Genomic DNA, 24,549 nt, shown 5'->3' with positions numbered 1-24,549 from the left:
CCGAATGAAAGGATAGTATTTAATTTTAAACCATCATACTATCAATTTAGAATTTCGGGTTAAAAACCACTTTGGAATGGGACTATTTTACTAGGACTGTATTACAAAGTAACTTACCCACTGTCATGTGACAGTGACCTTCTCTGGCAAGTGATGAGGGCTCAGGGTGCACAGGATCCACAAGTCCCAGGGGTCGGTGGCGCAGAGCTCTGTTAGTAATCCCAGTCTTGGCCTTAAGCGGTTCATAGCTCAAAAATAACTCACCCCCGTTGTCTCAACTGCCAGTACCCGATGTTGTTGGGAACTGAAAAACAGCACCACTCCTCACTTTTTATGTGTTTTTTCAATGTTATACCTTTAGTAGAGGTAATATGATTTTCACCAAGTTCTCATTTGGCTGTGGTAACATAAGACACCGTGTGGTTTGGATGCCATAGAAATCGAAACACGAGCAGAGGAAAAGGAGGAATACATAATCGGGAATACTCCACAACTCTCAATCATTATTATACAAAAAACGGCCACAGTATAAAACACTGCAACACCATAATATTGTGGTTCTAATTAATAATAAATTTGTTAGAATGAAGTACAAGTGTTTTCATATTTTGTTTAGTTGAAAAAAAACGCAAAATTCACAGTTTTTTTACATTTCACGTTTGGCCTAAATTTTGTTATATTTATAATTTTTTAAAATTTTTTTATTAGTAGATATACTATGTAAACAACATTGCCCATTTTTTAGAGGTGTGAGCTAGTTGCCTAACATATATATACGTTTTATTGATGCATACTTTTGACTGTATGCAATACAATTCTACCACCTCCAATTGCTGCTTGCTTTTACTTCTACCAAGCGGCCTAGCGTTAAACAAAAGGACAGTTAACAGAACCTTTCATTTAGTACTTCTAAAAAACTTATCTTGTTATTAGCAACATTTCTTTTGCATATTCGTTAGAATTGTGTGAGGAAAAATATCCACTAAAATGATCTTATATACACTAAAAAAGAATATAAATAGAGTCTCTACAAAACTTAGTACTTGGAAACAACTAGGGTAAGGTAAGGTTATTTCGCAGTATGGGCAACTTCGCATTAATTTATGTTTCTCTTATTACAGACTTGCCCACGGTAGGTAGAATAGAGACACGGTAGGGGTCGCGAGGAGGATGCGCAGTAGCATGTGACGTCAACGGGGCCCAGCGCCGACTTCACCGCTTACCTGGTTACGTGGAACTACAAGCTACTGTCTGTTTCCGGCTGTCATTCGGCTGTATGTTTCCCGCGTTTTTTTGTCATTGTGTCTGACAGTAGGCTGAGTGAAGTGTCTATAGTGCGTTTGATGTTGATATATTTAAGTTTTAAGTTATTTACAGTCTTAATTTTTGTTAAAAGTACCGTATGTGACTATGTGTTGGCCTAGTGAAATGTAATAATAATAATGCCGTGTTGTGCAGTAGCTGGTTGTTCAAACCATTCAAGACATTCTAAAGAAACGGGAATATCTTTTCAATCGTTTTCCCTACGGATATTGATTTAAGAAAACAATGGGTAAATGCATGCAAAAGGGCCGATGAATTTAACGTCGATAACGCCAAAGTATGCTCAGCCCATTTTGGGGAACATGATTTCGAGCGAGACTTAAAATCTGAGTTATTAAATACGAAAAGTAGAAGGATTTTAAAGAACACAGCAGTTCCTTTCTTTGGTCTGTCAAATTTAAATGAACGTGCAATCTCACGATTAAAACGAGTTGAAAGTAGGGAAACAAAAAAACAAATTAGTAACATTTTTTGTGAGATCGCCAACATAGATGAACCGTCTGATGCGATTCCAGAATCAACCAATGATGAAAAACCTTATAGTAAACGACAAAAGTGAATCAGAATATAATTTATTGTTGAATAAGCAATTAGCGAAGCAATTGCAAAAATTTCCGTGTTGGAAAATAAACTTAAGTCATATGAATCTCTTTTTTACAAAATCACAACAACAGTATATTTTGCAAGGTCAGTGTAGGAGTTGGAGCCAAGAGGATGTCTCAAAGGCAATTACATTAAGATGTATTTCAAAAAAGGCATTTTCATTCGTTAGAGATGTGTTAAAGCACCCACTGCCAAGTGAGGACTACTATTAAACGTCGGCTAAGTCACTTTTCTATAAAACCAGGTTTCATTGATATGAGTTTAAAAAGTTATGGAAACTCAAGTTAACGTGTTTAGTGATTTTGAAAAGAACGTGGTTTTATGTTACGATGAAATGAAGGTCAACTCTGACTTATGTTATGATAATGTTGGAAGATCGAATTTTGGGTCCATATTCCATGGTACAAAGTGATTGTGGTCAGAAGCATAGTAGGTAAGTGGAAGCAACCCGTTTTTTATGATTTTGACCGACCTGTAGATAAGGCACTTTTGTTTGAAACCATTGCAAAGGTGGAAGCTACAGGTTTTCGAGTAAGGGCCTTTGTAAGTGACATGGGACCATCTAACCAAAAGCTTATGAAAACCTTGGGTATTATACCTGGCAAAGTAACTAGTTTAAAAAATCCAATTGACGCCACTCGTCAAATTTGGGCGTTTTTTGATGTTCCACATTTGCTTAAACTTTGTAGGAACCATTTATTGGATCATGGTTATCAATTGAAATCTGGCGAAGTAGTTTCAAAAGAAATTTTTTCTAAACTCGTTGAACTACAACATGAAAAGGATTTGAAGTTTGCTTACAAAATTTCCACCTCTCATATACTTTTGTTCAGGTACCGAGAGGCAAAATGTAAGAAAAGCCGCAGAGCTACTCTCTGGGACAGTTGCTACAGCAATTGAATTTAACTTTCCCGGAAATGAATCCATTGTGAAGTTTATTAGGATCATTAACAATGGCTTTGATGTTCTTAATTCGCGAATGCCTAATCACACCATGCAACAAACTAAAGGTAGCCTATGGGCTACATTTTAGCAGAGCAAAATCACGCTCTCAATGAGCTCTTTGATTTGTTCAGTTCTATGCGTGTCTTGGGAAAGTCCAACTTGTTACCATTTCAAAATGGCTTTCTTATTTCTATATTGAGTATTCAGGGACTGTACAATGATTTGAGAGCTGAAGGCTTTACCTACATCATGGCAGCCAGGTGCAATCAGGAACAATCCTTGAATCGTATTTTTCCCTGATTCGTGGGCTTGGACGATTTTATGACCACCCTCTAACCGATAGCTGTTGGACAAACGAATAAAAGCTTTACTTTTAGGCCACTTTGCAAGTTCTATTGTAGCTACTGGAAACTGTCAAAGTGAAGAGACATCCACCCTCAGCGTTGATTTATTGAACAGTTTCGATTGTGCTGCTGAAAAAGGCTCTGAGGAAAAAGTTGAACAAAGTGAAACTAGTAGTTTTATAGAAGTTGACCCACAAGAAGAAGATGAGTTGATAGGAGTTATTGAGCCAGAAATAGCAGGAGATATCGGAAACGTAGCTACTAATGAATATGATGTTTTGACTAAAGAAAAGACGGATTTGATTCAAATGCTGGCTGGATATATAGCCTATAGGGTAAAGAAGAAAAAAACTGGAATCAAATTTTATTTATGGTCATCCAACGAAAGATTTCCCATCACAAAACGATTGGCTCTCTGCTATATCACGTGGAGCTCTGATGAGACCGACCAGGAGGGAGAATGGTAATGGGACTGTGAAAAAAAATATGGAAATCGACTTTAACAATTTTCATGGTGTAAATAGCCTTAATAAAGACTGCAAATGTAATGAAAACTCTGACTAGTGTTTTGAAAACCAAATATTGCAATATAGATGAGTATGCAATTCTTTGCTTTGTGCGAACACGCACATTCTTCAGGATAAAAGCAATGAACAAGAAGAAAAGTGACAAGAGGAAACATTATGGAAACAAAAAAAACAAATTGTGGAAGAAAAGAGTCAAAAAAGCTAGCTAAAACTTCAATAATTTCAACCGAGTAAGTAATGCATAATAACTCTGCTAATGCATTATTTTGTCTATTTGTGTTTTAACCTAACGTTTCCTTTAACGTATTTTTAAAATTGTATAAAAAATCTATATTTGTGGGTAATATTGATACATTTATGCCAAGTCTCATTGCTTCACAAGAAATGGTAAAACAATAAAACCATTCCGGGACTTTTTCAAGCACACTGTTTGACACGACAAACTATATGTTTAATTATAATATTATTATTGTAAGCATTTAGGATTGGTAATATTTTAAATTTCAATTCACTAACAATAATATTATTTCATGTGTAAAATATTATTCGGATCACCATATCAATGCAGCTTATGTAGGCCCAAGTGTAGACCTAGTGTAATTTATTGTTACTATTCACAATGTGTATTGATAATATTATATTCGTTAAATTTAAAGCTTTTATTAACAATTAATAGCAGACAAAACATCATTTCAGTTATAAAATACGACTTGCGGGAAATTTGTATTGGAGAGTATGGCAAGAACGCAATAAAACAATGCTGGGAAGGAGCACTAGTAACGTTGTTATGAGCTGGGCACCGCAGCGAGTGGGCCCCGTTGACGTCGTCAGTGGTGGGGGAACATGCGCGTGGCCCATACCGTTTCTATTTCTACCTACCGTGGACTTGCCTGTTAAGTTATTAGTTCATGCATTTGCCTCTAGGTAGCGGAAGATGTCTACTTTTCAAGAAACACATGTTTCGCCGGTTCTGCTTTCTAGTTCTAGTTCGTGTTGTAAACAAAGTTAGTTAAAGGTTATGTCTGACAATTCTTTTAGAGTGTTGTGCTGTTTTACGAGTATATAGTTGTTTGGTGGATTTAGTTTATATAATACGTGTGTGTGGTAGAAGTTCTGGTGTGGTACATGTTGTTCATTGAAACAGTTTCATTTAATAGTAGTTTGATAATTCTATTTAAAAAAATAAATAAGCCATAAACTTAGAAACTAGGATGTTTTTGTTAGCAAAATCACTATAATTTTACATGTTCCTGTTACTGTATAGTTAATTTATTTTTTCTAAGAAAGTTTGTTGCTATTTTGCCTGATAAAATCGATATACATACGCATAAGTAATGTTATATGATTCATGCATATTTAAGAAATGAAATGTAGGCTATTGCGAAATTACCTTACCTTTCTCTTACGCTTTATTTTTCACTGCGAAATTACCTAACCTGATTATACTGTGTTTCGTGAACATCATTATTCATATTATTTTCAGTTTACTCTTGATTAATAAAAATTAAAAATGGTTATAAACCTAAAGACAAAAAGTTAAGCAAACGTAAGACTTATAGAAATTATGAAATATCTGATCTAGTAAGTGCGGGCGAAGAAAGTGAAGGCAGGTGAAGTAAACCCTGTACAAAGCAAGCAAGGACTCTGGGGTTCCTTATAATACATTAAAAGACTTTTTAGCCAAAATGACGACGAGATCATGCTCATGTTCTCAAAATGGGCAGACCATTCGCCTTTTCCCTCAGATATTGAGTTGTGTGTTTTTAACTTTATTGTTGAAATGCAGGATTGGGCTTTAGCCTTATAGTGCTTCAAATTAGAAAACTGGCTTATGACCTTTCAGACAAAAATAGGCAGATCACACTTTTTTAAAACAGAGAAAAAGAACGGCCAGTCTAAATTTAAAGAAACGCTATAACTTGTGTCTTCGGACACCCGAAAAACTTATCAAGGTACAGAGCAAGCATGGCAAATCCAGTGATGGTGCCAGATTATTTTAAACAATTAGACAAACTTTTGTCTCAATTGGGAATACAAAACCAGCCAGATAGGATCTGGAATGTAGATGAAACATGGACTCACATATATTGTCAAACCGAATAAAATAGTGTGTCAAGTTGGGAAAAAAATTTGATGTTTATAAAATGAACATACGCAACCGCAGAACGGGGACAGCTTCAAACAGTATTGTGTTGTGTGTTTGCGCTGATGGAAGTTTCATCCCACCAATGGTGATTTTTAAAGGGATAAGATGGAGTGGACCAACTCAAAGAAAACAGTCTTCCTAACTCACTTATTAGGCCTATCCCCAAAAGTATGGATACATTCAGAACTTTTCCTAGAATGGTTTAAAATTCTTCATTGGTGCTATCTGTCCAGCAAGGCCTGTTGTCTTAATGATGGAGTCATGGCTCGCATGTTGGGCTTGAAGTCATAGAAACTTGCAAAGCAAAATGAAATCTACTTTATGACTTTCCCTGCACACACGAGTCATTTATTTCAACCCCTTGATGTAGGAGTTTACCAAGTCTCTGAAAAGTGTCTGGGCTAAACTGTTGAACAATCACATGTTACTGAACCCAAACAAACATGCCCAGTCGTTCCCATTTCCACGAGCTCTTTACTCCTGCTTTTCTGGAAAGTTTCACTCCTCTGAATATCATACACTCATTCAAGAAAGCTGGGGCTTGTCCTTATAGCCCCAACGTTCTTCCTGCATAAGCATTGGCACCAAGCAGGCTCACTATCGCAATGGTCCCATCTTCACCTGCTACTCCTGTTAGGAAGTCAGGCCTACCCTTGTGATCTTGGACAAACACTGTCTACCCTTTATCCAAAAGGATGACGCCTCTGAAGAACAAACTGCTGGGTGTAGAAGATCTGCTTGAAGTTCCTCACGCGCCCAAAACAAACATCTGAGGGCTCTAACTGCAAAAGTCACATTCTCCAATTTTTTTCGGAAATTGACTTTTGGGTATATTCTAATTATATTCATAGCTTTGCACATATTGATCTAAGAGTTTTAAAGCAAAACTAACAGTATCCCACTTTATTTTAACGGTGAAAAATTAACGTTTGTTTTCAAAACTCACATTCTCCAAAGTCTTTGAATGCAAAATTCACATTCTCCATTTCAGCCAATAGGAAGGCTTGTTTGAGTCACGTGACACTGCACCCTGTATCGTCTGTTTTGCTAATGTTTTGTAAGTAGGAAGTCAGTGTAGTGGTGTACTGTTTCTGTTTTATGCGTTAAATAGCTTAAAAATGGATATTAGTGTAAGACCAAGTGATAAAAGTAAAGGAGAAACACCCAGGAAGAAGGTTCGAGCACCAAACCACTGGAAAAGAGCCCAGGCAAAAAAGAAAAGGTAACCAAAACCTTCATACATAACCTCTATGTTCATAACCTATTTGCCATGTTTCAAAGACCGGGTTAATTAAGAAATAAAACTTTTTATTGCATAAATATTTACTTATTTAACTATATTTTAACTTACGTACCGGTCTGAGGCATAGCTTTTGGGATGCTTGTCATTCTCTAGGCGTATGCAATTTTAGCAAATAGGACTTAGGCCTTTTGTTACTTTTGACACGAAATGCTAATATATCATTGTGGTTCTCTGAGACAAGAAAATAGAAATAATTGCTGAATAAAATGTTAGAATCAGCATATTATTTTTATTTTTTTGTTTTCAGATATGCTTCGAAGGGTTTTTCCGGATTTTCCTACGTGTAACCACACCAAAGGCGCCCTACTTTGCCGATCATTGACAGCCCAGGACATAAGAAGATTTTCATTCTGCTTTTTATAAGGAACATGATAAAATATACCAAGACAACTTTGTTCTAAAGCATATAACAATGAACGTGATAAAGCGAAGAAAACCCAAAAACCAAAAAATATTAAAAAACAAGCTAGAGCAAAATATTTCATAACAAACCGTGAGGAAGAAAATGGTTCCGGTGTGTTTTGGGTACTTTTCTGAGGGCCTTAAATATTTCCAGATTTAGAATTAATAAAATTGCTGACCGGTTTTATTACAAACATGAAAATGCCGAAGGAGAGGAGAGGCGGTGACACTACTGGTAACAGATTTGTGGCTAAAAAAGAAAAAGTATTATGACGTTTATTAATAGTTTTAAAGTGCAGTGAAACTCATGACTGTACAAAACAGAAGTGGCCGGAAATATTTGCCTGCAGAACTAAATATAAAGAAGCTCTGGCGAATGTATCAGACCAATGCGGAAGATCACCTTAAAGTGAAAGACAGTTATTTATATGATATATTTTTAATAGAAAATACAACTTGGGATTCGGATCACCTAGGGTGGACGTATGTTCTACTTGCCTAGAATTGGCAGAAAAAAATAAAGTCGACAAAGAGTGATGCCGAGCGAAACATGCTTCTTGTTGAGAAACGGGTCCACAACTACGATCACAAGCATTTTACGGTTTGTTACAAGAAGACCGTGAAGATCTCCTAATATTATCTTTCGATTGCCAAAAAAATCAACCTCTACCTAAACTTCCGGATCAGTCCTCCTACTACACCCGTCAGCTATATATTTAAATAATTTTTGTGTTGTAAAGGGGCCATTCAAAATCCAAACTTGACAAAGATAATGTAACAGCTTACACGTGGGACAGAGAATGAGTTTTTCTAAGGGATCCAATGAGATTTCATCCTGTTTATATGACACTTTGAATTCTATTGATCTGACCCCCTACATGACTGTTCGACTTATTAGCGACGGGTGTGGGGGTCAAAATAAAAATTCAATTTTAATCACTATGGTGTGCTCATGGTTTGTCAATGCACCTGATAACATCAAGGAGGTACAGTTAGTTTTCCCAATGACAGGTCATAGTTTTATCCCCCCAGATAGGGTGTTTGGCAATGTCGAGAAGGAGATAAAGCGATGTGAAGTAATTGTAAGCCCACAGGAGTACATTGACATCATAGGAAATTTTGCTACATGTGAAAAAACTTGGCGTTGATACTGTGAACCTTGATTGGAAATCTGAGGTGGAGCAACACATACGCAAGACAAGTACATGGCATTTTTGGTATCCAGTCTTGTAGGCGGGTCTACTTTACTAAGGAGAGTAATGGTAACAATGAAACGGTTTTGGTACAAGGAGAATGTACCTATCGCCTAAAAGCAAATCCTGAACAAGCAGCAAGAAGTATAGTAAAAAGAGGGAGAAGCCTTAACAACATAAGACCAGTGACTATTGTTAAAGGTAACAGTGTTGGAAAGGAAGAAAAAAAAGGCTGATGTAAACACTCTTCTACTAAAACATTATGGAAATGAATGGCGACAGAATGAATCCCTGGAGTTTTTTAGACATGTATTAGATGACCCTGAAGTCGAAGTAATTGGTGACGATGAGGAAGGTTGCCAACGAGCCGAAGAGATGCCTTGTTACCAAATTTAAAATACTGTACAGAAGTCCTAAATGAATAGGCAATAAAACTTTGGTTCTCTGATTTCTTCATTTTATGAGTTTTAATACCGTACCTTATAAATCCCCAGTAATTATGTCTAAGCATATTAATTTATTACTATTTTCTTGTCTTTGAAAGCCTACAATGTTTGGTGTCAAAAGTAACAATCTCCATATCGGATTATTTGCAAAACTAACATTCTCCAGTTTGAGAATACAAAACTCACATTCTCCAAAGTTTAAAGGCATTTTTCACTATGTTTAGAGTGCTTTTATATACAAAAAATGTTGTAAATCTAATTCGATGGAATGCCAACTCTAAGAACATATAATGGTTTACCAAGGTTACTTTATTTATAATGCAAGTAGCAGTTTTTTGCTATTTTCGTAAAATTTTAAAAAGTGGAGAGTGTGACTTTTGCAGTTAGAGCCCTCATCTGAAGTTGGGAGATATGGCTACGAAGGGCGCCATAAAAAGAACGAAAAACCCCAAAAAAGAGCCACGAGACTCTTCTGCGAAGTGTCTAAATCCACCCGTGAAAAAGATAAAATTGATCAACCAAAACCCGGCACTCCTAAAGATAGGCCTACCAAGTCTGATGACGATTGGAAGTGTGGTGTTTGCTTGAATTGTTCTCGGAAGACGTGAAGAAGAAGAATGGTGCTCAGTGGTTACAGTGTTCATTTTGTAAGTTCCCATATCACTAAAAGTGCCAGAAAAATCCTACAAAAGGAGCTAATTTATATGTGTGACGCTTGTGAGCCATTTTATGGAAGTGAGGACTCGGATTAACCTCAGGTATGCCTGATTTGTACAATTTTGCGAAATTACCTACCCACTATTGCGGAATTACCTGTGCTTAATGCAAAGTTACCTTACCTTGAAAGACTTATGAAAAACAGCATTTTATATTTATATACATATATAATCCAATAAATTTCAAACTAACGAAAACTTTAAAACTAATATGTGTTTTTTTGTATTACATACGTTTTGTAGTTTTTAAATAAATATTTCTTGTAATAAAAGCCAACTTTTTAGGTTTTACTGCGAAATTGCCTTACCTTACCCTATACAAAAAACTAATACAAATAGCTGTTTAAAATATAACTTATTTACAGTGATTTTATGCAATAGTAAATACTACAGTCAAAACGATACTCTTTTTTAATAATTGTTTCTTGTTTGCTTAAAAACACCCAATTTATCGGACGTATAAAATCATCCTACGTTTAGATGTCAGAACAAATATTATCATAATTCACAAGGAAAACGATATAAAAAACCTTTATATCGATGGTTTTAGAAAACACATGTTAGATGACTATATTGTGAAATGAACGAAATAACGCAACACAATATTAAATATTATATTAACCAATTACGTATCGCCAATGTGCGCGACGCTGGTACTTTTGACGATTATTTTACTATCATTAGCGTACGCAACGCACTCTAGGAGTTAACACAACTATTATATTGTAAGGATTTCTCTTAAAACAATTCAAAATCTACTACATTGTTTAAGGAGTTATAGTCATACATGAAATTGGCGTGTATTTATTATTAGAGATTTACAATTTCAAACTTTGTTACCTACAAACAGGCAAAATACATCACTGTTGTATGTAGGTAATAATATGAATAAAATAGTTTCGAAATTTAATAAAAATCTAGAAATGTCTTTATGATTGACAGTTTTTTATTTAGACAACGATATAATATTACAGATCAGAAGTGAACTTCAAATAGCAGTTAGAGATATTAGTTTTAAATTCGGAGATGTTGACTGACAGTAAGATAATTACAACGACATAGTTAAACCTCTGATACAACCTCTGAAACCCAGGAAAAACAGCACATTTACAGTAATTTGAACAAACAATTTTCAGTGCTATAATTAAGTAATTATTCCATCATTAGTAAGCAATTTTAAAACAGAACAAAAAGGTTAGAGGTGAATTATAAATTTACCGACATTGGATAGGTGAAAATTTGAATATTGTTAGAACCTGTTTCTGACTTATGTATATTGTACTCGATGTTTTAAAAGGTATCACTTCATTTCACTCCAGTCCTCTATTTCTATAAAATATAATTTTGTGGGAGTGTTGGCTTTCTGATTTAGTTTAAGTTTGAATCGTACGATGGTGACATTTAAAATATGGATAGCTTGATTGTATGATAGTGATTTTTCAGAGAATCGGTAGAATTTTTAGGCTTTGTTGTAAAGAGGTGGTGTTTGTTGAGTTATAGTGGCGTTTGTCGTGTAGATGATTTAGTCTTGTGTAAAAGTGGCTTTGTTGTGTGTATTTTGTTTTCTGTTCACATAATGTTTTCTGTTGCAGAGCTAACGTAGTACTCGGTTTCGTCAATCTTTACAACATTCAATCTTATATTAGACTTAATAAACTTGGCGTAGTGACACATAATCTTTTTATCACGTCGATAACTGGCGAAATAAAGGAGTCCTGGTTTCATGGTAATTTTGAAATGAGTCAGTCGCGTAGTGAGGATTTTGGGCGCCATGGAGCGACTCAGTCGCTGGCGCCCCCTTCCCCAACTTTTACTTACATGATCAATCAGTGCCGACAGTTCACCTCACTACCGTAACAAACCTTTCTTGGCCATCATTTCATCAGCAATGTAAGGCGTCTTTGACCAAACATCATTTTTTATAATAACTTACAGTCTACTATTTCTTTATAAAGTTTTGTTCCTTGTAAGAGACCTAGTTTACGTGTATAGCAATATGTATTTAAATCTCAATTCAATTCCATAGGGTTTGGAATGAAAGTACAAATTTTCCAATATATTTAAATAAATATATGTATTGAAAACCCTAGTTTAAATTTGAGCACATTATCTAAAACGTGAACATAGTAGTTTAAGTAGTTACAAAACCAACTCGCATATTCCACTTCCAAAAAGCCCCCGAACGCTTCTGGCTTCTTCTATGACTAGTTGTACTGGCCTGTCGCCTTCGTCAGTTTATATATCTTTATATAACGAAACACTGTACTCCAGCTGGTCGGTTTTCGCTATATCTTGAGTTTGTATCAAAGATAATAGACACATAGGGACTTTTTTCATTTCTTTCCTTGATTTCTTTTTTTATCTCTTTGGAAATCAGGTTGATCAGCTAATTTTGAATCTGAGGACTAAAGGTAGTTAACACTACGTTTTGGTAACTTAATTAAATCTGCAAAGGACCTGGTCATATCTTGCTAGCATATGCATTATCTTAAGGAAATTTTCCTTTCGTATTTAGTTGCATCTTCATCGTCATTACACAATCTGTGCTCTCTCAGTGGTAAGTCGTTTGTAGCTAACGTAATAATGACGTCCACCACTCGCCTTAAAAACTTTTGTCTCCAGTAAATCAGTGGCTTTTTTTAATCTCCTCTAGATTCTCACTATCAACTGTTAGGCCTAACTGCCAGCGATAGGTATATTTCACACGCAATTGCATGACTTTGCGAATCTTCTTCATGGTCTTTTATGTTTCGACCTAAATGTGCCCAATCAGACGTACCTTTCGAAAATCCCACATCAGTATAGGCCATATTGAAAAGCCAGCATGGCTGACAATAGCAAACATTGAGGATGTTTGAATAGCATAACCAATTACGTTTTATTCTCAATTGGTTTTCTTTATTCTTTTGAAAATACCATTTCTCGTCAAATCCCCTATTTTTTATTTCTCCCTTCTGATTCTTTTGAAAATGGCCCTTTAGGCTGATGAGGGCCTAATTTTATTATTTGCCGGTTTTTGTTTGGCTGTAAGAGTGTTTTCAAAATTACCCTTATCAGAAGAACTTATAACAGCTGTTACATTTTCTTTTAAGGTTCAACTCGCAATCAGTACCTTCAGCTTTAACTAGGGCCTACCTTAGAAAAAGGTTCCTGAAGAAGGACGTGGTCTTCTGCATCTTCAGGTAAGCCTACATGAAACCAAGTCCGAACCGTTTTGCTCCAAGTCCTCATCACTTGTAGGTACTTGTGAGCTACAAGTGGGTTCTTGAGAAAACTGCAACTACTGAAGTGTCCTCGAAAAAGTAGGTAGATAACTTCTCTTTACTTTCTTAAGTTCAAGATTTTTCTGCGTGACCTTTCTCTAACCTTCGTTTCAGATACTCAGCACCACTTAGTTTTTTTGACATTAATATACCAAAGGTAATAAATCAACAACCACGACAAATCACAACAAAGAGCACATCACATCAAAATAAATAATATAATCAATACTTTGCACTAACGCTAAATCTGCAATCACTACGCAAAGGTAAATTGGAAGTAAGTCAATCACTTGGTGGGTCTGTACGGACGCCTTTTGTCTCAGCCAAGGTCAATGACAGACTGACTGGACACAAAGACACTGTGCGGCCGTGATTGCGCGTGGAAGGGGCTGCTTTCCCGCAATTTTAATCGTCCCGCCCGCCCGCCGCCCCCCTGTCGCCCCCGCCCTGGAGCGGTCGCTCCACTCGCTCCTCTGTCGCTACGCCACTGAAATGAGTTGCAAAATATACTCAATCAAATCACTTTCATTAAAAGTGTTGCATCGTTATCATACATCTTTAAAAATGCGCACGGACGTTTCACAGTAACGGTTTGATCGTTATGTCTTCACATTGTGTTGCGAAATGAGAAGCAACACTTAGCTCTCCGCTCCCAAAGTGTTTTTAAAATAACATACTCCTTTTTCATGTTTCTTAATATTTTACTGTAACTCCTCATAAGATTGCTCTGCTGCACCAACTGAAGTCGCAAAAAGAACTTTTTTTTTTAAAAGCTTTTCACTACACGGTTTTCACATCTTCCTCTTTACACACTGTGTTTGGAATCCAACAGGCCCACCTCCAAACTGCATAACATACATGAAAAGGAAAACTAAAACAGTTTAAACTTTTGGGAAAAGATTTTATAAAGAGAACTATCGTTAGTCTTGATGACTAATGACTTGTCTGTTTTGTATTCCAGCTCCTCTTTAAGCAAACTAAAAGTGCTATGTGTTAGTTTTTTTCGGATTCTTCCTACCGGCAGAGCTCCTATTATGTCAGCAAAAAATACACATGTAAGGATTATGTTTGTTTAGTCACATGAATCAACTAGAGTCTACAAAAAATCATGTAATTTGCATTTTTATGTTGAAATACTCGTATCTTGATTGGAGTTACCACTGCTACAGTTTTTTATTTTTTCTTTAATATTTACACAATATCTTTTGTTCATACATGGAACTGTTTTTGTTTTTTACAGCTTACACAAAATTTGGAATTCGATCTCTGACTCCGAAATGGGCGATTCCTTAAAGGTAAATAATTTGTCTTAAAGTTAGATTCACCTGAGACTAAATTGGTTAAAATTTCATTGGTCATTATCGAACGATTGAATGGTTGAAGTTTTGTGATAAGATTTAGCAGCAGCTGGAGACATTCCACACGTAAATAATGAGTTGCTAAATGCTTACAGTTTCATATAAACGCCTTAAATAGCTGTAAGCTTCAGCAACATGGACATAATGGGTGTGATCAAACTTTACATTGACCACACAGTTAAGACCTTCCTTGAGGAATTACATAATTTTTTATATTAGTATTTTGGTAACTCTTTTAAACTTAAAATTAGACATGCTCTGCACTCCTTGTCGCTAACCCTTGCTCTAAGTTTCTTAATTAGTGAAAAATATAAATATTATAGTTATCATTGGTTGTTGTTACTATTATTATTTATTATTGCTGAAACACCTCTTACCTGCTATCAGAGGTTTTAGAGGGATAGTGATGGGCTTGCCCTTCCCTATGGGAGGGGTGACATAGTCTAAGAACTCAGCTCCAGGATCACAGCTGTAGAGGTTAGCAGCTTTGCAGGTGGTCCATGACAGAGCCTCCCCCAACAGCCAGAAAAGCATCAAACCCTCCCTCTTTCGCAAACTTGGTTGCATCTGCAAAACTGATAAAAACATTGCACATTAAGCGTAATCATTGGGCATTGACGAAATTCAGGGTCTCAGCTCTGGGGTCACAGCTGTAGAGGTTGGCAGCTTTGCAGGTGTCCATGACAGAGCCTCCCCCAACCTTCCTCAAAAACCCAGAGCATCAAAACCTTCCTCTTTCGCGAAAATTGGTCTTTCCAGTAAATTGAGATAGAAACATTGAATGGTAATCACAAACTATGGAACATGTCAAAGTTGAGGAAGTCTGTCCAGAGTGGGTTTAAAACCCTCCCTATAAAGATGACTGTAATTGTCTGTATATTCTATGGGTGTATCACATAACGTAAACTTACATGTACTATGCAGCTTAACACAGTTATATTAATTTCTCATCACATAATAATAATTAGCCACAACAGTTCTCAGTTCTGAAGGCGTTAGGATAACATTCAAATAGCTTAACCAAAAATAGCTATTTGTAAATTCTCAATTTAAATAGCTCTTTATAAATGGCGAGTCAGCTAAATATGTCTTAAAACGTATATCGGGAGAATAATTACAGCTTTAACCAAATAAACAAAATGCAACCCTCCTAAATCTCACACTGGAAATACATTAAAAATAATCGTCATCAGATGTAAAGAGTGTGCCAAAAGGTCTTCCGATTTCGATCTTTAAATTTACGGTGGTATTCATTTTAAACGTGTTTAAAAAGAAATATTTGTAATTTTAAAAACTACGCGACTATCTGCCAGTTTTTTGATTTTAACGTTAAAAATAAGAAAGTCATCAAATATTCAACAGTTATTTTAATACGTTTTGCAAATTATAAATTACAATAATAAACCCCTGCAAATTTCAAACTAGCAAATGATTTTTTCTTTTAAGAAATGACTCCACGAACAAAATAAAAATTTTTGGTACCAAATTTTTCTACCTATAAAAATACACACATTAAAATTCAAAGTGTCGTAATTCAAACAAAATAATAATTATGAATTAAGTATCTCATGATGAGCCATCTCATTTCAAACTTCTTTGGAAAAGTTCTTACATTTAATCCATTTATTAAATTTTGTCTATGTGTGAGAGCTTTGAAACTGAAGAAGGTACCAGACGTAATCAGAAAAACTTTGATTGTACTTGGGATATAATAATAGAAATATTGATTTATGAATTTCTATATAAATTATATATATATAATTAATTTATATTATTAATTATATTTTGATTTATTAATTTTAAAAACTATGTAATGGCTTATAAAAGACTATTTATTTCTACGTAATATTTACTTGATAAATTATTAGGCTAATGGATGTCTTTTGTTAATGAAACCATGCGGCATAAGGCAAGTTTAGAAGACTATTATTACCAGACCGTAATTTCCTATTACCTTTGATTACATTATTTACACAATTGTGTAACTAATATAATCAGTTGTGTACGTAATATAACCACAGCTATTACCTAGTTTCTGTTGGTTCCACACGAACTCTGTCATACAGTTCGTAGTCTAGATTCTGCCTGGCCAGAGCGTCCAAAGCGGTTTTGACAGCTGGCAGTTTGCTCAGGTGAGGATCTGTCATCACACACACTTTTTTTGCTTTCATGTTGACAAAGTCCATTCCAACTTCTTGAGTGACGCCCATTCCGTATCGAATGGTAGAACACGCCATCTGCAAGATATAATAGATGAGGGAAATCGTTTACCCCCAACGTTTCTTCAAACGTTTTTTCAATAACAATTATTGCAAAATGTGATGAGACACATACTCAATTGCAGTATTTCAATATAACTTCAAACAAACGTATTACCTATTGTTAATGCGATTGTGACACATTATTTGTCTTATAACAAAGATTTGTAACATTTCTAACCTTTTTAAGCCACTTTAATTCTTATTAATGATTTTACATGTACTAATTTATCTATGACGTCCGTTAATTTATTAGATAACCTAAATTTTTAAAAATATAGTACAGTTTTTGAACTCGATGACTTGGGTGAACTTTGTATCATATATTTTAAGTGAGTCTGAATTATTCTTCACCCTAAAACAAGTATTATAGTGCTGAAAACTAAATTTTTTTAATTAAAAGGTTTATATAGTTTCTTAGACTTATAATGTGGACTTGTTAAGTTAATAGTCGTCCATATATTCACTTTTGGAAGTGAGTGACCTCCCGTTCTGTGATTACTGTATTGATTTGTTATAATAATTCCCTAGTAATTCCTGATATAGTTGTTATATGTACTGGAATTTCCCGTTTTGTAACTTACTTAGTCTTTTTTTACTTCTGATAGTATTTAATTTGCTTAATTGATCGCAACATCATCATGTTCACCACTGATTAATTAGAATAGTCACCGTCGTCGTGATGTTATTCGAACTTTCTTTCCAAATGTCTTAAGCATGACCTCTAGGATTTACCGATAAAACCTCACCGAATAACATTTTTCTAAAGCCAAGGACCTTATTATTATTGGCGGTGTCATGATGAACCTTTATAATGGCTACGAAACAAATTAAAATCTTTTCAGAATTTTAGGTTCTTAAGAAATTATATGAACTGTTCTTATTTACAAGTAGTTATGTTTTTCTCCTTTGTATTCAGCAGTTGACCTAAACAACTATTGTAAAGAAAGTCGACTTGCTTGACTCTTACATAAAACGTTTAAACAAAACTAATAAAGCAGAAAAAACTGATTTTAGATTCCAATTGGAACAAGATTATTCGCTTGGACATAAGAAGGATCTTTATCAGCGATAATTATGATAACGAGTGCCAGGCTAGCAAACCCTTTGATCTCTGCCCTGCCTCTGTGCTATCAGAGACCAATAATAGAATTTGTATTATTGGTGTCTGGTGCTGTGGATAGCTGCATCACTCTTATCTCTCAACTGTCAATCATTCTTTCATCTGAATTACTTCTCTGGGTTTTATGAAATTATTTTTCCCTCCTCATAATGCATATTCATATTATTGTTTGAGTTGCAAGGCTTAAAAATGTTCACCTCATACTAAATATTAATCCATTAATATCTTAGTGTTTTAGTCTAAATTACACGGAAATACTATATTTATAAATATACGTGTAGGCCTATATTGAAGAATACAGAGCTGAGTATGAGTGGGAAGTGTATTACAGATATTGGTAAAAACTACGACAAATTGGTTTTCAACTTGAAATCTACTTCCCTTACCCCCTTAGGAGGTTAATCAATTTACCAAATGAAACATCAACTCGACCTGTTAAAAATTATATAAAGAAGCAGATAAATGAAAATGTTGGAAATGCCCAGTTTTAAATCTTTGTAAAAGGAGAACAATCGGCTATTCAAACATAGACAAGGAATTTTATGTAGGCCTAACTGAAAAAGAGAATGAGGACGAAGTTCTAAATATGGATAATTTAAAGTAAAAAAGAGACAGAAAAAGAAATTATTTATTTCAAGTCTATTCTCAAATTATAAGTCTTAGACAACGAAAAAGCAATAAAACTATAGTTTACAAAACATAGGAACAATGTTAAAAGGTGAAATATGAATAAATTGTTTTAGATAATAGTTGTAAATCAAACTAATGATTTCAGTTCTCAAGTGCCGAAATAAAATGTACTCATTAGCACGAGAAAAGGACACAGAAACCTGTCCAGAAAATACACCTGTTCTAACCTTTTCACTAAATACAAGGGCCTCTGTCTTTAACACAAATCTTTTAATTTGTTCTGATAGACTCAAAGAGTATTGAGTAGGAAATTTGGAATTTCATGTTGAACGTAATAAGGAATTACTGTTAATACTTCTGTTATTGAAATATACATTTCAGTAATACTTAAAAATGTTAGGCCAGAATGGGAGAATGCTTCCATTGTAGTAATCTTAGTGAAAACACCAAAACTTTCATATGCAGGAGCGCTATAATAATTTTTGAACCAGAATTAAACATGTTTTGTGGTACGTATTATTTTAATATCCATTGTTAAGAGGTTCAAAAGCTAAACAAAAATTTATACTGGCTCCTATTTAATATTGTTGTTTAAGCTTGTTAAGAGGCATTTCTCGTTCAAATCAGTTTATATTTTATAAGCCACAGTACAGTAGTATTTGTTGGAATCCGTAGAAAAAATGCCTACATAGTCGGTCTGAGAAGCCTTCTTCAGTCAAAAAGAGTCTCCCTACTGGCTCTCGTAATCTACTTTCAGTCTAGGTAATTTTCAGTGGCCGTAATAGCGTTTGTATTCTATCCCGATCATGAAAATATATACATAGAGGTCTGAAAATGTCGACTTGTATTTTATTTCCGGTCTAAGGTGTTTTCGGGTGTGTAGTGACGTTTGCATTGTCCCGACCAAAAAATATTTACATTTATAGGCCTACAAAGTTTTCTTCGGTCTAAGGTAAAAAGCAAGTGACGTAATAGCGATTACCTTATTATCCCGATCAAGAAAGTATTATGCATAAGTTACGATTATCTGAAAAACTCTACTTTCGTCATAAAACGACCATCTCCGGATATTGTAATTTAATTCCATTCTAATGTATTTCCGATGCCGTAGTATCGTTTGTCTTGAGCGTCCCGACCAAGAAAGTTTATATGTACGTGTATTTTGGTCTGAAAAATCTACTTTGGTCAAAAAAATGATTACTTCCGGTTAAAGGTACTTTCAGTGTCAGTAAGGTACTCTGAACAAATCATGAAAATGCTTTTGATTTTCTCTTCAGAGCATGAGGCAGGTGTGTGTGGAATTTCATCGTAAATAGGTTATCGGGAAGTTGAAAAAAACAAACATATAGTTTCTTCTAAGGTTACAATCCTATTTAAGCTCTATGGGTGGTGGTAGAATTCCTCATAAAAATTCTTGTGTTTTTCTATATAAGTGATGAGGTGCGTGTGTGTTAATTTTCACCTTTTCTAGAATAGTCGGAAGTATAAACACTATAGTTCTTCTAATGTTAGCTCATACGGGTGGTTGAATCTAGGTTGTAAAATCTTTTATTTTTCTGTTTGAGTGCATGAGGTATATGCGCGATGTCCGTAGGACATCGGGAAGCTAATACAACAAAAATGGAATTTTAGTTCTTCTAGGGTTGTAATTCCATTTCATCCGCATGTGGGTGTTTGGTCGTTATGAAAATGCTTATGATTATCTGTGTAAGAAATGGAACACTTAAATGTCAATTTTAATCTTTGCAGTAAATTGGTAAAATTGTAATACATAAATATAGTTCTTCCAGGGTTTGCAACCTCATTTCCACCTTCATCACGTTTACAAATCAAATATCAATCCAAAAACTTAGTAAGCGACTTAAACACTGAATTTTTTCAAATGAATGTGTTTCAATAAAAATGTGTCTTAGATTACATATTAGTAGGCTATCTTTCTTTCATTAAAAAGGCTAATAATACATAACTACTCAATAAAGGTAAAAATTATAATTTCACTATTCTAGACTGTAAAAAATCTACTTAGATAAAAGAAGAGCGGTTCCAATGTTGATCTTCAACCTGTATAAGCCCAACGGATCAGTATCTATACCCTCGTTCTAATACAACAGTATGTTATATTAGAGTAACTGTTTATCTTCTCCAAATCCTTGGTATACGGGTTAAAGCCTTTGTGGTTGTGAAACTAATACAACTAACATCAGCTAAACTAATAATCATCGGTTAATATATATCTTTCAGCTGATTTATTACCTCAAAAGCATATTCCCTTTGAAGCAGCGGGATTGGCTGTAGAGTGGGAGTGGTGAAAATCCACAGGGCCCAGTGTGAGAGTGGGCTGGACATTTGTTGCTGAAAATAAAGTAGATTGTATGAGTACAGTTAAATAGTCCACCTTTCTAGAAACTACCTTATTTATTTTTATACTAAATTTATTATACTAGTTACCACATTTATTTGAGTCTACTAATCGTTATAGTTACCATTCTTATTTATTACAACAAATTTAAAGTAATGAATAGTTTTGTAGAAGCTCTAAGGAGAATGTAGGGAAAGTACATTTTACACCACCATTAACTATCAGGCAAGGCCACCCACTACATGAGAACAGACTCAGGTCTCGAAAACTACATGTCAAGTCTTAACTGCATCACATCACAGGTCTTAGTGTGATGTAGCGACTGGTTGTGTGGCTACAGAAGTCCGGTTTCCTTCTAGGTTGCCTATGAGAAACTCGTCCAGCTGGTTGTGTGGGTATAGAAGTCCGGTTTCCTTCTAGGTTGCCTATGAGAAACTCGTCAGCTGGTTGTGTGGCTATAGAAGTCCGGTTTCCTTCTAGGTTGCCTATGAGAAACTCGTCAGCTGGTTGTGTGGGTATAGAAGTCCGGTTTTCCTTCTAGGTTGCCTATGAGAAACTCGTCAGCTGGTTGTGTGGGTATAGAAGTCCGGTTTCCTTCTAGGTTGCCTATGAGAAACTCGTCAGCTGGTTTGTGGCTATAGAAGTCCGGTTTCCTTCTAGGTTGCCTATGAGAAACTCGTCAGCTGGTTGTGTGGGTATACAAGTCCGGTTTCCTCCTAGGTTGCCTATGGGAAACTCTCAACAGGTTGTGTCGATATAGAAGCCCGGTTCCCTTCTAGGTTGCCTATGAGAAACTCGTCAGCTGGTTGTGTGGCTATAGAAGTCCGGTTTCCTTCTAGGTTGCCTATGAGAAACTCGTCAGCTGGTTGTGTGGCTATAGAAGTCCGGTTTCCTTCTAGGTTGCCTATGAGAAACTCGTCAGCTGGTTGTGTGGTCTATAGAAGTCCGGTTTCCTTCTAGGTTGCCTATGAGAAAACTCGTCAGCTGGTTGTGTGGCTATAGAAGTCCGGTTTCCTTCTAGGTTGCCTATGAGAAACTCGTCAGCTGGTTGTGTGGCTATAAGAAGTCCGGTTTCCTTCTAGGTTGCCTATGAGAAACTCGTCAGCTGGTTGTGTGGGTATACAAGTCCGGTTTCCTCCTAGGTTGCCTATGGGAAACTCTCAACAGGTTGTGTCGATATAGAAGCCCGGTTCCCTTCTAGGTTGCCTATGAGAAACTCGTCAGCTGGTTGTGTGGCTATAGAAGTCCGGTTTCCTTCTAGGTTGCCTATGAGAAACTCGTCAGCTGGTTGTGTGGCTATAGAAGTCCGGTTTCCTTCTAGGTTGCCTATGAGAAACTCGTCAGCTGGTTGTGTGGGTATACAAGTCCGGTTTCCTCCTAGGTTGCCTATGGGAAACTCTCAACAGGTTGTGTCGATATAGAAGCCCGGTTCCCTTCTAGGTTGCCTATGAGAAACTCGTCAACTGGTTGTGTGGGTATACAAGTCCGGTTTCCTCCTAGGTTGCCTATGGGAAACTCTCAACAGGTTGTGTCGATATAGAAGCCCGGTTCCCTTCTAAGGTTGGCTATGGGAAACTCGTCAACTGGTTGTGTGGGTATAGAAGTCCGGTTTCCTTCTAGGTTGCCTATGGAAAACTCGTCATCAAAACCGACGGTATGTCTGATTGAATGCAAAGTATAGCCGCACAAACACGGTCAAATATAAATAGTTTAAATAATGCAAATATTTGTTAAAACAGTTTTTTAGCAAGCAATTATTAATTTTTAAACCTGCCATAGTAGGTTCCAAAATTCCTCATGAAATGGTCAAGTATATTAAGATAAACGTTATGTCCGCTTCTTCTTGCAGCCCCAAGGGTGCAAGCGGGCGCGCACGGTCGTTGGTGTACCACCCTCGGCAGTCTAGCGGCCTTTCAACGAGCAGGCGCCGGCCGTGGTAAATTAACAAAATTAATTAGTGTTTAATGCAACTGAGGTTAAAAATTAAATTCATACATAACCAATGGCAAATTTTAAAAACATCTCAGTCCAGAATAAAAATTAAAAATTGGTAATTTGATAACAACTTTTATTTGTATAATTCTAAAATTACATACTTAAAACCATTCCACTGTATTTTATAAAAATGTAGTGTTAAATCGTTTTCTCAAGTTTTTGAGTTACGAGTGCAATTTGGTTCTTGAAGAGCGCCAAAAAATAACGGTACCTTTTTTCGTTGTTATCAAAATAAAAAAGTAGAAGTTATTGTTTGTAAATTATTTGCTTTATAGTTGTAAGCGCAGAATTAAACAAGCTAATTTTTTAATGTAGCTCACGTTAAACCTTTACTAGTTAATTCGCGGTTAACGTTTATAACTTCGAGTATCTACTCATATATAATTTTTGATCCGAGAATAGTAGAGCGGTAGGCGGGCGGGGGCGGATTATATCTAGAGTCTGTCACAACAAGAAAAACTGTTATAACAATATCTGATGAAAGGCCACATTCAATAATAATAGTGAGTAGGCTATGTATGTTACGGTGTGCCGGAACCCTTTTCTCCATTCAGACAAACCACTCTTAATGTCATGTACTAGTAATATACACTAACTTATTTATAAAAATGCGAGTTAATGCTTTGTAAACTATATTAATTTATGTATATAATAAAAAAAAAAATAATAAAAAATAAAAAACAAAAAATAAAATTACAAACTAAAAAATTTTGTTCGCCTTGTAAATCTTGTCGCTCAGTTGTGCGCATGAACCTGCACGCGCTGCGTAAAATACGAGCCTGCCTATAGCTACAGAGGTTTGAAAATGTAACAACATATGGTATAGCTAGGGAGGTATCACTAAGTTGTAACAATATATGTTATAAGCTAGGGAGGTATTCATAGTGTACACAACTATAATGGTTTAAGCTAAGGAGGTTATCATTAGTGTAACACTATTATAGCATAGCTAGAGAGGTATCATAGTGTAACACACCATACAGTATAGCTATGAGAGGTATCATAGTGTAAACAACATATGGGTTTTAGCTAAGAGAAGTATCAATAGTGTAACACCATATAGTATAGCTATCAGAAGTAAACATAATGTAAAGACACATTGGTACTGCTGTAGAGGCAAACTAGCTTATACCATGTCTTCAAGGTCGAACCTGTTAATGGTACTGTTATAATATTATTATTGATGGTGTGGACTATCCATTTTTTCGCTTAAATATTTGGTTTAGTTTCAGCTGTCAATCTTGAACGACTTTTGTTCTTGAAAGCAACTGAGAATATAGAAATACGTTTATGAAATATGAAAAACTGGTGTCATTGAGACAGGACGTTGAATTAAGTCTAATTCCAAGTTCTTACAAATATTTATTTTTAATAAACAGATAATTTGACCTTATTACAAAATTGTTATCCACTAAAATTCAATAACATGCCTCAATTGACACAGTTACAGTAAATTTGTTGTATTATTTAGCAACTACCTATATTTGAAACATTGGCTTGAAAATCACAAAATAATTATAAGTTCTTTTAATAAAACGACAAAACACTATATACTTTCTTTTCATATACAAAAATATTAATTACCAGTTTAGTCATACTGGATTTACCGTGAAAG

General features: G+C 35.4%; 1 pseudogene; it reads right to left on the bottom strand.

The window, feature by feature from the left end:
• Positions 1 to 117: 117 nt before the first annotated feature.
• On the bottom strand, positions 118 to 20,915 carry LOC124374470 (annotated as a pseudogene).
• Between the last annotated feature and the right edge of the window lie 3,634 nt (positions 20,916 to 24,549).

The sequence above is a fragment of the Homalodisca vitripennis genome, unplaced genomic scaffold (genome assembly GCF_021130785.1).
Source record: "Homalodisca vitripennis isolate AUS2020 unplaced genomic scaffold, UT_GWSS_2.1 ScUCBcl_8650;HRSCAF=16845, whole genome shotgun sequence".
NCBI lineage: Eukaryota > Metazoa > Arthropoda > Insecta > Hemiptera > Cicadellidae > Homalodisca > Homalodisca vitripennis.
The sequence above is the reverse complement of the archived record's forward strand: the minus strand, read 5'-3'. Positions and strand labels throughout refer to the sequence as shown.